The sequence below is a fragment of the Panthera uncia genome, chromosome D1 (genome assembly GCF_023721935.1).
Source record: "Panthera uncia isolate 11264 chromosome D1, Puncia_PCG_1.0, whole genome shotgun sequence".
NCBI lineage: Eukaryota > Metazoa > Chordata > Mammalia > Carnivora > Felidae > Panthera > Panthera uncia.
In genome coordinates, this window is record NC_064808.1 from 106,469,910 (window position 1) to 106,484,043 (window position 14,134).

The 14,134-nt window shown below is 38.8% G+C and overlaps 1 long non-coding RNA gene and 1 pseudogene across 1 annotated transcript in view; one reads left to right on the forward strand and one right to left on the reverse strand.

Moving 5' to 3' along the window:
* Nucleotides 1-1,387: 1,387 nt before the first annotated feature.
* The window catches only part of LOC125915558 (uncharacterized), a 98,158-nt gene continuing 85,411 nt past the window's right edge, over nt 1,388-14,134 (reverse strand). Inside the window, exon 5 of the long non-coding RNA XR_007455693.1 lies at nt 1,388-1,667. This is a non-coding gene — a long non-coding RNA (uncharacterized LOC125915558). The remainder of the gene's footprint in view (nt 1,668-14,134) is intronic.
* Nucleotides 11,173-13,276, forward strand: LOC125915502 (zinc finger protein 131-like; annotated as a pseudogene).

The window sequence follows — 14,134 nt, forward strand, 5'->3', positions numbered from 1 at the left end:
AATAGTATAAACCAATTCAAGAGAGTTACACTTAATGTTGAGGGCAAAAGTTGACATTTTCACCTTTTAGCCGGGATAAATATTACTATTACTAGTATGGAGAGTAGAGAATTAGACTCTAAAATTTTAAAGAAATTAAAATTAGATGGAATGGATTTGAAGCAAGGGGGGAAATTGTAAGACAGAGAAAGGAGTCAAGTGAAATAAGAGATTTCTTGCTTGCAAGATCTGGTGTATGATGGCATTGTTAATTAAGAGAGGACACTAGTCAGTTTTCACTAGTTTAGACCATGGCAACAAACAACCTCAAAGTATCAATGTGCTATGGGAACAATTTATTCTATGCTTGCATTACATATCATTGGTTATAGGTCAACTACCACAAATTTTCTCATTCGAGGACCCAACCTGAAAGAGACCCTGTCTGAAACATGATGCTCTGTAAACAGAAAGAAAAAACAAGATAGGTTCAGGAAGCAAGTATTAACATAAACATCAACTCATACACCATTGGCCAAAGCAAGTCACATGGCCATTCCCAAGGTCTTCAAAGAAGACAACACATATTTCCTTTATCCAAATGATTCAGTCTAGCACAATCACCTTTCTGATCACAAATATTTGCATACCTCTTTTATTCACACAAAATGAATGAGACTCTAAATGTTTTTCCAACCAGGTTGGAAATCCAGGATCTTGTTCTAGCCTCTATACCAGATTTAAGCCCTCCTGACTCAGACACCTATAAACAACAAAATAAAACAGATGATATCTTCCCTACACACATCCAACATACAATGGTGGGATGGGGACAGGATAATGATGATAGATGTTGCTATTTAACAAAGAGAATAACTGGAAGGCACAGCAGTCATTGGTTGATAGCAATGCTGAAGCCTTATGGGACTAATGTTGCAATAAACCTGTATCTTGGGGAATAGATATATTCTTGTTTAAGGCCAGGTTTTGTTATTTGGGATTAGCTCCCCAACCTATGTTTTCCCATAGTCCTTGGTTACTCCTCAGAGGTGCTCCCTTTTCCAATATCTTCCTTGGCCACACATGAAGAAGGTGTAGGAGAATATGCAGCTCTTTGGGGCTGGGCAGCTTTCTCAGTCTACCCACTGCCAGAAATAGCTTTGGGAATCACAGCTGCTTTTAATCCAAGTTGGCAACTCTTTTGGCATCAACAGTCATTTAAAAACTTTTTATTACTATGTTATAACCAGCTTCATGTGTCAGTAATCACACCACCATTATTTTTGTGATATACATCTTTCTACATTCACAACTGGTAGTTTTAGTTTATCAGGATTCTACTAGACCAGTCCCTTAATCTTTGTCCACCAGCTGATTTTATAAAACTAAAAGAATAAACTTCCCCCCTGCAGTACACTTTGTCCATGTAGAGGTTTTAACAATATATAACATGGCACACTCTTGATCTGGTCTTTGTCCCAAGGCTGAACCCCAATGAGCCCTTATTGCTTAAAGCATTTCTGTTTCTCCTCTTTTTTAACTAGTTGGAGAAAAAACACAACTTCACCTTTCAACCATTCAAGTCCTAGAATTTCTCGATTCCTTCTGTTCTCTTCCATTCCTTCTTGCAAACTTCCTGGTTCTTTTCTAAGATCCTTTCTTCCCAGTAGAACCTTGGCCAAAGGAAGCTAAAAAGAACCAAGGTGCATAAGTGACATTCTGTTCCTAACCTGTTCACTTAAAACCACATGCACATCAGGCACATTATCTGCTTGTATGTTATCACAACATTTTTATCAAATAATTTTCCACTGAAGAACACAGTGGAAACATCTTTTGGGCTTCCAATGGGTTTCCGTGCTACCCATTTCCGGATCCCAGAGTCAATTATTTGTTTAGCTGAATCCCACTTCTAGCGACCAAATTTGGTGTTTGCATTTTCCCGCCTAGTGAAGTTAAGCCATATTTTTTTAAAGCTTATTGTCATCCATATATCCTCTGTGGGGCAAAGGGTCTTTTCAAGTCTTTAGCCTGTTTTCTTCACTTGTATGTTACTTTCTTATTTTGGGGGTTTGAGACTCTATATATTCTAGATCCAAGTCCCTTACCAGACATGTGATTCACAAATATTTTCTCCCAGTTTGTAGCTTGATTTTTCATCTTCTTACCAATGTATTTCCCAGAGCAAAATATTTTAATTTAATGAAATTTAATTCAGCACTTTTTTTTTTCTTTTATGGATTGTGCTTTTGGTCCCATATCTAAAAAATCTTTGCCCAACCTCAGATCACAAAGATTTTCTCCTATAATTTCTTTTGGAATTAAAATAAAAATAAAACCATTATAGTTTACATTTTATGTTTAGATCTATGGTCCATTTTAACTTAATTTTTGTATATCTGAGGTATAGGTCAAAGGTCTCTCTCCTTTTGTTTTCTTTTTTGTTGTTGTTATGAATATCCAGTTGTTCCAAAACCATTTGTTAAAAACCACTATTTTTTCTCCATTGAATTGCCTTTGTACCATTGTCAAAAAAAATGAGTCATATTTTTGTGGGTCTATTTCTGAAATCTTCTGTATCCACTGACCTTTGTGTCTGCCCACTATCAATATCACTCTGTATTGATTGCTATAGCTTTATATTAAGACTTAATAATGAGTACTATGGGGGACACCTGGATGGCTCAGTCAGTTGACTGACTGACTTTGCCTTAGGTCACGATCTCACGGTTCATGAATTCTAGCCCTGGTGGGGCTTTGTACTCACAACTCAGAGCCTGGATACTGCTTCAGATACTGTGTGTATGTCTCTCTCTGCCCATCCCCTGCTCGCGCTCACTCTCTCTCTCTCTCAAAAATAAACATTAAATTTTTTTTTAGAAAGACTTAATATTGAGTACTATGGGGGCTCTTGGGTGGCTCAGTCAGTTGAGCATCTGACTCTGTCTCAGGTCATGATTTCACAGTTTGTGAGTTCAAGCCCCACATCAGGCTCAATGCTGTAAGGGCGGAGACCACTTTGGATTCTCTATCCCCCCCACCAGCTCTAGTCTCTCTGTCCCTCCCCCAACATACTCTCTCAAAAATAAACTCTAAAAAATTATTTTTAATAAATAAAAAGGAAAAAAAATACTGAGTACTGTGATTTCTCCAACGTTATCCTTTTTAAAATAGATCTGGCTATTCAGATTCCATCTCTTTTTCATAAAATGTTGGAATCATCTGGATAGATCATAGGTCTGTATCTATGAGATGATATTGATAATGACAGATCAATTTGGAAAAATGTGACATATATGTTGAAACTTCCAATCCATTTACATGGTATGTCTCTGCAGTTCTTTAGATCTTTTATTTCTTTCATCTCTGTTCTGTAGGTTTTAGCAAAAAGGTCCCCTCCTTATCTTTTTTTTATAACTATTGTGAATGGCATCCTTGGCAAATTTTGGGTTCAAGGTTTTCATTGCTTTTTTTTTAAACAAATGTACAACTTTTTAATGTATTCACCTTGTATCCTACAATATTACTGAACTCACTTGTTAGTTCTAGGAATATTTTTGTAGATTGTTTGGGATATTCTACATAAATAATCATCTTGTCTGTGAATAGGAGCAGTTTTATTTATTTATTTTCCAATCTGGATTGGGGTTTTGTATGTCTGTCTGTTTCTTTGTTTTTCCTTATTTTGCTGGGTAGGACTTCTAGTAGGATGTTGAAGAAGCATGGTAAGGGTAGACATTCACCTGTGGGAAAGCATGAGGTTATTGCCATTAGGCATGATGTTAGTTGTGGTCTTTTCTTAGATGCTCTTTATCAGACTGAGGAAGTTCCCTTCTATTCCTAGCATGCTGAAAATTATTAAGTGATGTTGAATTTTTTCAAGTTACATTCCTTCAGCACTTGATATGAGCATGTGGTTTTTCTTTAGATGGTTAATATGGTGGATTATACTAACTGTATTATTTCCCAAAGTCCCTATGAGGAAAATATAGAGAATGGATATTGGAACTATTTCCTAATAAATACATTTAAAGACATGAATTTCCATACAGCACAATTTAGCTGCATCCTAGGAATTCTGATATGTAGTGTTTTCATTTTCATTCAATATGAAGTATTTCTAATTTTTCTTTTAATTTCTTTTGTGACCTATGGGTTACTTGGCTGCATATTCTTTGATTTATAAATATTTGGTGTTACAAACCAAATGGTGTGTTTTATTGTTTTATTGTGGTCAGGGAATATAATCTTTGTGATCTCAGTCTTTTTAAATTTAATGAGACTTGTTTGATACACCAAGAGATGGTCCATCTTGATCAATGTTCTGTGTGGATCTGAAAGGACTATGCAGTGCAGTTGTTGCTATAGCATTCTATGTAACTGTCACTTAGGCTGAGTATACTGATTGTCCTGTTCAGGTCTTCCATATTCCTACTGGCTGTCTTTCTACTTGTTCTATCATTTATTAAAAAGGATCACTGCCGCCTTCAAATATAATCATAAACTTATCCATATTGCTTTCCACTTTCTCTGATAGTTTTTCTTCATATGTTGTTAAACCTGTAATTCAGTTCATACTGTTACATGTGGTTATACTTTTTATAAATTGAAACTGTTGTCGTTATAAAACATCTCGATCTCTTGTAATGTGCCTTATTCTAAAGTTTACATGGTCTGAAATTAATATATCCACTGTGCCTGTTTTATAATCAGTATTTGCATAATGTATCTTTTACAAACTTTTTTTATCTGTATCTTTTTAAAAATGTTTCTTTTTTTTTTATTTTTGAGAGAGAGAGACAGACAGACAGAGAGTGAGCAGGGGAGGGGCCGAGAGAGAGTGAGACTCAGACTCTGAAGCAAACTCCAGGTTCAGAACTGTCAGCACAGAACCTGACATAGGGACTGAACCCATGAACTGTGAGATCATGACCTGAGAACAAGTCAGAGACTTAACCAACTGAGCCACTCAGGTGCCTCAATCTCTGTCTTTTTTTTTGGGGGGGGGGGGGGGGGGGGGGGGGGTGAAGAATCCTAAGCAGGCTCCATTCTCAGAGCAGAGCCTGACCTGAGGCTTCATCTCACCAATGTGAGATCATGACATGAGCGGAAATCAATAATCGAACACTTGACACACTGAGCCACCCAGGTGCCACCTATTTATCTGTATATTATTTAAGCTGGGTTTTATTTGTTTCTGCAAACTAACAATCTCTACCTTTTATTTTTTTTAATATGAAATTTATTGTAGAATTTGTTTCCACACAAAACCCAGTGCTCATCTGAACAGGTGCTCTCCTCAATGCCCATCCCCCACTTTCCCCTCTATCCCACTCCCACCCCCATCAACCCTCAGTTTATTCTCAGTTTTTAAGAATCTCTTATGGTTTGCCTCCTTCCCTCTCTGTAACTTTTTCCCCCCTCCTTCCCCTCCTCCTTGGTCTTCCATTAAATTTCTCAGGATCCACATAAGAGTGAAAACATATGGTATCTGTCTTTCTCTGTATGACTTATTTTACTTAGCATCACACTCTCCAGTTCCATCCACATTGCTACAAAAGGCCATATTTCATTCTTTCTCATTGCCACGTAGTATTCCATTGTGTATACAAACCACAATTTCTTTACCCATTCAGCAGTTGATGGACATTTAGGCTCTTTCCATAGTTTGGCTATGGTTGAGAGTGCTGCTATAAACATTGGGGTACAAGTGCCCCAATGCATCAGTACTCCTGTATCCCTTGGGTAAATTCCTAGCAGTTCTATTGCTGGGTCGTAGGGGAGATCTATTTCTAAATTTTTGAGGAAACTCGACACTGTATTATACAGCACCTGCACCAGTTTGCCTTCCCACCAACAGGGCAAGAGAGTTCCCATTTCTCCACATCCTCTCCAGCATCTATAGTCTCCTGATTTGTTCATTTTAGCCCCTCTGACTGGCGTGAGGTGGTATCTGAGTGTGGTTTTGATTTGTATTTCCCTGATGAGGAGCAACTCTGAGCATCTTTTCATGTGCCTGTTGGCCATCTGGATGTCTTCTTTAGAGAAGTGTCTATTCATGTCTTATTTCTTCACTGGATTATTTATTTTTTGGGTGTGGAGTTTGGTGAGCGCTTTATAGATTTTGGATACTAGCCCTTTGTCCAATGTGTCATTTGCAAATATCTTATCCCATTCCATTGGTTGCCTTTTAGTTTTGTTGATTGTTTCCTTTGCTGTGCAGAAGCTTTTAATCTTCAGGAGGTCCCAATGGTTCATTTTTGCTTTTAGTTCCCTTGCCTTTGGAGATGTGTCAAGTAAGAAATTGCTATGGCTGAGGTCACAGATGTTTTTTCCTGCTTTATCCTCTAGGGTTTTCATGGTTTTCTGTCTCACATTCAGGTCCTTTATGTATTTTGAGTTTATTTTTGTGAATGGTGTGAGAAAGTGGTCTAGTTTCATCCTTCTGCATGTTGCTGTCCAGTTCTCCCAGCACCATTTGTTAAAGAGACTGTCTTTTTTCCATTGGATATTCTTTCCTGCTTTGTCAAAGATTAGTTGGCCATACTATTATGGGTCCAATTCCGGAGTCTCTATTCCATTCCATTGGTCTATGTGTCTGTTTTTGTGCCAATACCATGTTGTCTTGATGATTACAGCTTTGTAGTAGAGGCTGACGTCTGGGATTGTGATGCCTCCTGCTTTGGTCTTCTTCAAAATTACTTTGGCTATTCAGGCCTTTTGTGATTCCATACAATTTTTAGGATTGCTTTTTCTAGCTTTGAGAAGAATGCTGGTGCAATTTTGATTGGGATTGCATTGAGTGTGTAGACAGCTTTGGGTAGTATTGACATTTTAACAAGGTTTATTCTTCCAATCCCTGAGCATGGAATGTTTTTCCATTTCTTTCCATCTTCTTCAATTTCCTTCATAAGCTTTCTATGTTTTTCAGCATACAGATCTTGCACATCTTTGATTAGATTTATTCCTAGGTATTTTATGCTTCTTGGTGCAATTGTGAATGGGATCAGTTTCTTTATTTGTCTGTTGGTTCGTTATTAGTGTATAAGAATGCAACTGATTTCTGTACATTGATTTTGTATCCTGCAACATTGCTGAATTCATGTATCACTTCTAGCAGACTTTTGGTGGAATCTATCGGGTTTTCCATGTATAATATCATGTGTCTGCAAAAAGTGAAAGCTTGACTTCATCTTTGCCAACTTTGATGCCTTTGATTTCCTTTTGTTGTCTGATTGCTAATGGTAGCACTTCCAACACTATGTTAAATAACAGCGGTGAGGGTGGACATCCCTGTCGTGTTCCTGATCTCAGGGAGAAAGCTCTCAGTTTTTCCCCATTGAGGATGATATTAGCGGTGGGCTTTTCATAAATGGCTTTTATGATGTTTAAGTATGTTCCTTCTATCCCGACTTTCTCGAGGGTTTTTATTTAGAAAGGATGCTGAGTTTTGTCAAATGCTTTTTCTGCTTCGATTGACAGGATCAATGGCCCTTATCTTTTCTTTTATTAATGTGATGTATCACATTGATTGATTTGCAAATATTGAACCAGCCCTGCAGGCCAGGAATGAATCCCATTTGATCATGGTGAAGAATTCTTTTTATAAGCTGTTGAATTCGATTTGCTAGTATCTTCTTGAGAATTTTTGCATCCATAATCATCAGGGATATTGGCCTGTAGTTCTCTTTTTTTACTGGGTCTCAGTCTGGTTTAGGAACCAAAGTAATGCTGGCTTCATAGAATGAGTCTGGAAGTTTTCCTTCCCTTTCTATTTTTTGGAATAGCTTGAGAAGGATAGGTATTATCTCTGCTTTAAATGTCTGGTAGAATTCCCCAGGGAAGCCATCTGGTCCTGGACTCTTATTTGTTGGGAGATTTTTGATAACGGATTCCATTTCTTTGCTGGTTTGGGGTCTGTTCTAATTTTCTCTTTCTTCCTGTTTGAGTTTAGAATTGTGTGGGTGCTTAGGAATTTGCCCATTTCTTCCAGGTTGTCCAGTTTGTTGGCATATAATTTTTCACAGTATTCCCTGATAACTGCTTGTATTGCTCAGAGACTGGTTGTAATGATTCCATTTTCATTCATGATGTGATCTATTTGGGTCATCTCCCTTTTCTTTATGAGAAGCCTGGTTTATCAATTTTGTTTATTTTTTCAAAAAACCAACTCTTGGTTTCATTGATCTGCTCTACAGGTTTTTTAGATTCTATATTGTTTATTTCTGATCTTTATTATTTATCTTCTTATGCTGGGTATGGGTGTCTTTGCTGTTCTGCTTCTATTTCCTTTAGGTGTGCTGTTAGATTTTTTATTTGGGATTTTTCTTGTTTCTTGAGATAGGCCTGGACTGCAATGTATTTTCCTCTCAGGACTGCCTTCACTGCATCCCAAAGCATTTGGATTGTTGTATTTTCATTTTCATTTGTTTCCATATGTTTCTTAATTTCTTCTCTAATTGTCTGATTTACCCATTCATTCTTTAGTAGGGTGTTCTTTAACCTCCATGCTTTTGGAGGTTTTCCAGACGTTTTCCTGTGGTTGATTTAAAGTTTCATAGCATTGTGGTCTGAAAGTACGCATGGTATGATCTCAATTCTTTTATACTTATGAAAGGTTGTTTTGTGACCCAGTATGTGATCTATCCTGGAGAATCTTCCATGTGCACTTGAGAAGAAAGTATATTCTGTTGCTTTGGGATGCAGAGTTCTAAATATATCTGTCAAGTCCATCTGATCCAATGTATCATTCAGGGCCCTTGTTTCTTTATTGATCCTGTGTCTAGGTGATCTTTCCATTGTTGTTAGTGGGGTATTGAAGTCCCCTGCAATTACCACATTCTTATCAATAAGGTTGCTTATGTTTGTGATTGTTTTATATATTTGGGGGCTCCTGTATTCGGCACATAGACATTTGTAATTGTTAGCTCTTCCTGATGGATAGACCCTGTAATTATTATATAATGCCCTTCTTCATGTCTTGTTAAAACCTTTAATTTAAAGTCTAGTTTGTCTGATACAAGTATGGCTACTCCAGCTTTCTTTTTACTTCCAGTAGCATGATACATAGTTCTCCATCCCCTCACTTTCAATCTGAAGGTGTCCTCAGGTCTAAAATGAGTCTCTTGTAGACAGCAAATAGATGGGTCTTGTTTTTTTATCCATTCAGATACCCTATGTCTTTTGGTTGGAGCATTTAGTGCAATTACATTCAGTGTTATAGAAAGATATGGGGTTAGAGTCATTGTGATGTCTGTAGGTTACATGCTTGTACTGATATCTCTAGTACTTTGTGGTCCTTGCAACATTTCACTCACAAATTCCCCGTTAGGATCTCTTATAGGTCTGGTTTAGTGGTGATGAATTCCTTCAGCTTTTTTTGTGTGGTAAGACCTTTATCTCTCCTTCTATTCTGAATGACAGACTTGCTGGATAAAGAATTCTCAGTTGCATATTTTTTCTGTTCATCCCATTGAAGATTTCCTGCCATTCCTTTATGGCCTGCCAAGTTTCAGTAGATAGATCTGTCACTAGTCTTATCGGTCTCCCTTTATATGTTAGAGTATGTTTATCCCTAGCTGCTTTCATAGTTTTCTCTTTATCCTTCTATTTTGCCAGTTTAACTATGATATGTCATGCAGAAGATCGATTCAAGTTACATCTGAAGGGAGTTCTCTGTGCCTCTTGGATTTCAATGCCTGTTTCCTTCCCCAGATCAAGGAAGTTCTCAGCTATGATTTGTTAAAGTACACCTTCAGCCCCTTTCTCTCTCTTCTTCTTCTTCTGGAATTCCTATAATATGGATATTGTTCAGTTTGCATCACTGAGTTCTCTAATTCTCCCCTCATACACCTGGATTTTTTTTTATCTCTTTTTCTCTTCTTCCTCTTTTTCCATAACTTTATCTTCTACCTCATCTATTGTCTCCTCTGCCTCTTCAATCCGTGCTATGGCCACCTCCAGTTTATTTTGCACCTCATTTATAGCATTTTTTAGCTCCTCATGACTATTTTTTAGTCCCTTGATCTCTGTAGCAATAGATTCTCTGCTGTCCTGTGTGCGTTTTTCAAGTCCAGCGATTAATTTTATGACTATAATTCTAAATTCTTGTTCCGTTATATTGCTTAAGTCATTTTTGATCAATTTGTTAGCTGTTGCCACTTCCTGGAGTTTCTTTTGAGGAGAATTCTTCCATTTCATCATTTTGGGTGGTGCCTGTGGTAGCTCCAAACTGCAGGGCACTTCCCCTGTTCTGTCTGGAGAAACTTGTGTTGGTGGGCAGGGCCACAGTCAGACCCAATGTGTGCCCCCAGCCCATCAGTGGAGCCACAGTCAGACTGGTGTGTACCTTATCTTCCCCTCTCCCAGGGGCAGCATCACTGTAGAGTCATGTGGCCCTGTCTGGGCTGCTTGCACACTGACAGGCTTGTAGTGCTGCTTTGATGGGATCTGGCCAAGGGCATATTATCCAGGGTGGATCCACAAGGTGCACAGGGGCAGGAGGGGTAGGCTTAGCTATCTTTGCCCTTGGTGGTCCCCTTCAGGAGGGGCCTGCAGCACTGGGATGGAGGCAGGCCCATTCGAGGGATGGATCCACAGAAGCACAGCATTGGGCATTTGCATGGTGCAAGCAAGTTCCATGATGGGAACTGGTTCCCTTTGGAATTTTGGCTCTAATTGGAATATATATATTTGTGTTTGTAAATATTTTTACATTTAATGTTGGATCTCATTTTCTGTATGATTGCTATAATAAAGTTTATTTCTACATATTTTGTGAAGCTAACAATTCAGTGAATTATACATGTAAATATAACAAATAGGTGAAAACATATTTACCAATAGATTACTATTTCTGATTCTTTTCATTCCATAATTCCAAGTTCATTTGTTATATATGTATTTTTGCATTTAAAAAACTTTCTTTAACAACTTTTAGTGTAATTCTGCTGGCATTTAATTATCTCACCTCTGAAAAAAATACTTGGCTGTTATTTTTAAAAGACATTTTCAGCCCCAGCCAGATCAGCAGAGGCAGGGCCCAGGCACTTGGGAGGTGATGGAGGGCAAGGAGCTGTTTAGGGGTAGGGAACAGTAAGATTTAGATTCACCCAGAGAGGGGAGAGCAGGGAAAAAGCTCTGAGGGCCCTAGAGGTGAGAGGGCAGATTAAGATCTAGAGCAACCTGATGGCCATGGAGGCCCAAGAGATGACGCAACACCTTCAGGAGTTTCCAGAACATCAAAAAATGATCCTGGGCCAATTGAATGAACAATGAGACAAAGATCAGTTTACTAACATCACCCTGACTGCCGACAGACATGATTTTAAGGCCCACAAGGCCATTTTGGCTACTTACAGTAAGTTCTTCTACAAATTCTTTCAGGAGTTTACTCAGGAACCTTTAGTGGAGGTTAAAGTTGTTAGTAAAATGGCCTCCATCATTTAATTGTGTTCACATATACAGAAAAATTGATGATACAAAGAGAAGAGGAGACCAATGATGTATAGAAAGCAGCAGAGTTTCTACAAACACTAGAAGCTATCAAAGCCTTTGAAGTCAGGAACAAAGAAAACTAAGCTCCCCTAAAGGAAAATACCACAGGAAAAAGTGAGGCAAGAGAGAGAGAGAGAGAGAGAGAGATTGCAGAAACTTCAAATGTTATCACTGAGTCATTGCCATCTGCAGAGTCAGAACCTATTGAAATTGGAGGTTGCTGAAGGCACAATCGAGGTGGAACATGAAGGCATTGAAATGTTGGAGGAAGTGGCTTGTGCCAAGCAGTCTATAAAGTACATCAGAGCACAGCTTCTTCTGATGATTCCACCCTAGCTCTGTTGGCAGATATTATGATGAAAGTACCATCTGGGTGATAGAAAAGAGCAGATTAAAGAAGAGGGTTGTACATCTGACCCAACAAGCAAACCAGTAGAAGGTATGTAAATTGTGGAATTTCAGCTGTCACATGTGAAAGACTCGATCCCTTGGGAGAAATGTAATTGTTCATTTAAACCACTTTACCATTTTTAAATTTTTTTAATGTTTTCATTTATTTTTGAAGGAAAGAGAGAGAGACAAGGCATGAGCAGGGGGAGAAACAGAGAGAGAGGGAGACACAGAATACGAAGCAGGCTCCAGGCTCTGAGCTGTCAGCACAGAGCCAGATGCGGGGCTCAAATGCACAAACTATGAGATCATAACCTGAACTGAAGTCGGATGCTTAACCGACTGAGCTACCCAGACCCAACAATCATTTTACCATTTTAATGAACACTGAAACCACACTCCACTGAGAGCCTCAAGTGTGAAATATGCAATAAAAGGTATCGCTGGGAGAGCATGTGGAGACAGCAACTCAACTGTTAACACCTCAGAGAAGGTGGAGTCAGTATGCAGCAAAGGACTGGGGGAAAATTTCACATGTGTCAATACTATGAGAAACAATGTGACCACTTTGGACATTTTAAAGAACGTCTCTGAAAACATGCAGGTGAAACACCTTCTGAATGTCCAAATTGTCATGAACGATCTGCCAGAAATGGCATCCTCAAATGTCACCTGACTGTGTGCCAAACTGGAGTGGGGACACAAAAAGGGAAGAAAATGCTTTAACAATGTCAGGTCCGTAACAATGTGTTTAACAACAGGGACCAGTTCAAAGATCATTTTGTAATACACACTGGAGATAAACCCCACCATTGCAGTCTATGTGACTTGTGGTTTATGCAAGGAAATGAATTAAGGAGGCATCTGGGTAATACTCACAGTATTTCAGAGTGTCTAGTAACCAAAGTTATTTCAGTAGAAACACGCATGCAAACTGAACCCCATGATTAATGACTATTATAGAACAAGTTGGGAAGGGGAATATGTTACCATTGCTTTCAATGTGGATTCAGCACAAGTCACTGTGGAACAGGTCCATCCCGATCTGCTCCAGAACAGCCAAGTGCATGATTCACAGATGAGTGAACTTCCAGGGCAGGTCCAGGTGGGTTATCTAGAACCGGGTCAAATTCAGACTGAAGAACGTACTGAAGTATCTGTGGAGCAGCTGAATGAATGGGTAAATCAGATGCCAGAGGAAGTACAAACTGAACTTCTAGAAGCTAATTTGGAACAAGTGACCCCCGAAATCATAAACCAGGAGGAGAGAGAGCCCATCCAAGCAGATGCTGTTGAGGCTGCCAGAGAAGCCTTCAAAGATGCTGATGGTTTAGAGACCAAACCAACAGTCGATTCCCAAGTTGAAAGGGCAGAGAATGAAAACAGAGTACCTGTGCCTGTTTTAGAATGAAATAACAAATGAATATTTTTTTTAATTTATGTGTTGGGTTTTTGAATTGATGATGGGCAATGTGACTGTCCTTAAGCTAACAGACAAATGGACCAATGTTAAAATCTTTTCTGTTGTGAACTGTTTCTATTGAAACAAACTGATCCCTCCCCCATTTAATGCCACACAGGAGGGATCCTTCCCATAAGTGCATGGGAAGCTTTGAGAAGTATTATTTCTGGAAACTTCAATGGATTATATTCTTATGGTACAGCTGGGTATGAATGTATTTTCATCGTGATAATGGTTTCTCCCTTCTCTCTTTCCCAGGTCATGTTCTTTCTCAGATGTTTTCCATGTTATAAAACCAAACCTGAAATCATTAGAAGACAAGTTTATGTATTCTAAATCATGTTAGAACATTGAATATATAGTAAACACAAGGCTGCATGAAGAAAAATACATTGTTACTGTGCAGTTAGATGTTGGTTTCTGGCCCTCTTTACTTTTTTTAAATGTTTTTTTTTTAATTTTTTTTAACGTTTATTTATTTTTGAGACAGAGAGAGACAGAGCATGAACGGGGAGGGTCAGAGAGAGGGAGACACAGAATCCGAAACAGGCTCCAGGCTCTGAGCTGTCCGCACAGAGCTGGACGCGGGGCTCGAACTCACGGACTGCGAGATCATGACCCGAGACGAAGTCGGCCGCTTAACCGACTGAGCCACCCAGGCGCCCCATGTTTTATTTATTTTTGAGAGAGAGAGAGAGAGAGAGAGAGAGAGAGAGAGAGAGAGAGAACGAACAAGTGGGGACAAAGCAGAGAGAGGGAGACAGACTCTGAAGCAGGCTCCAGGCCCTGAGCTGTCAGCACAGAGCC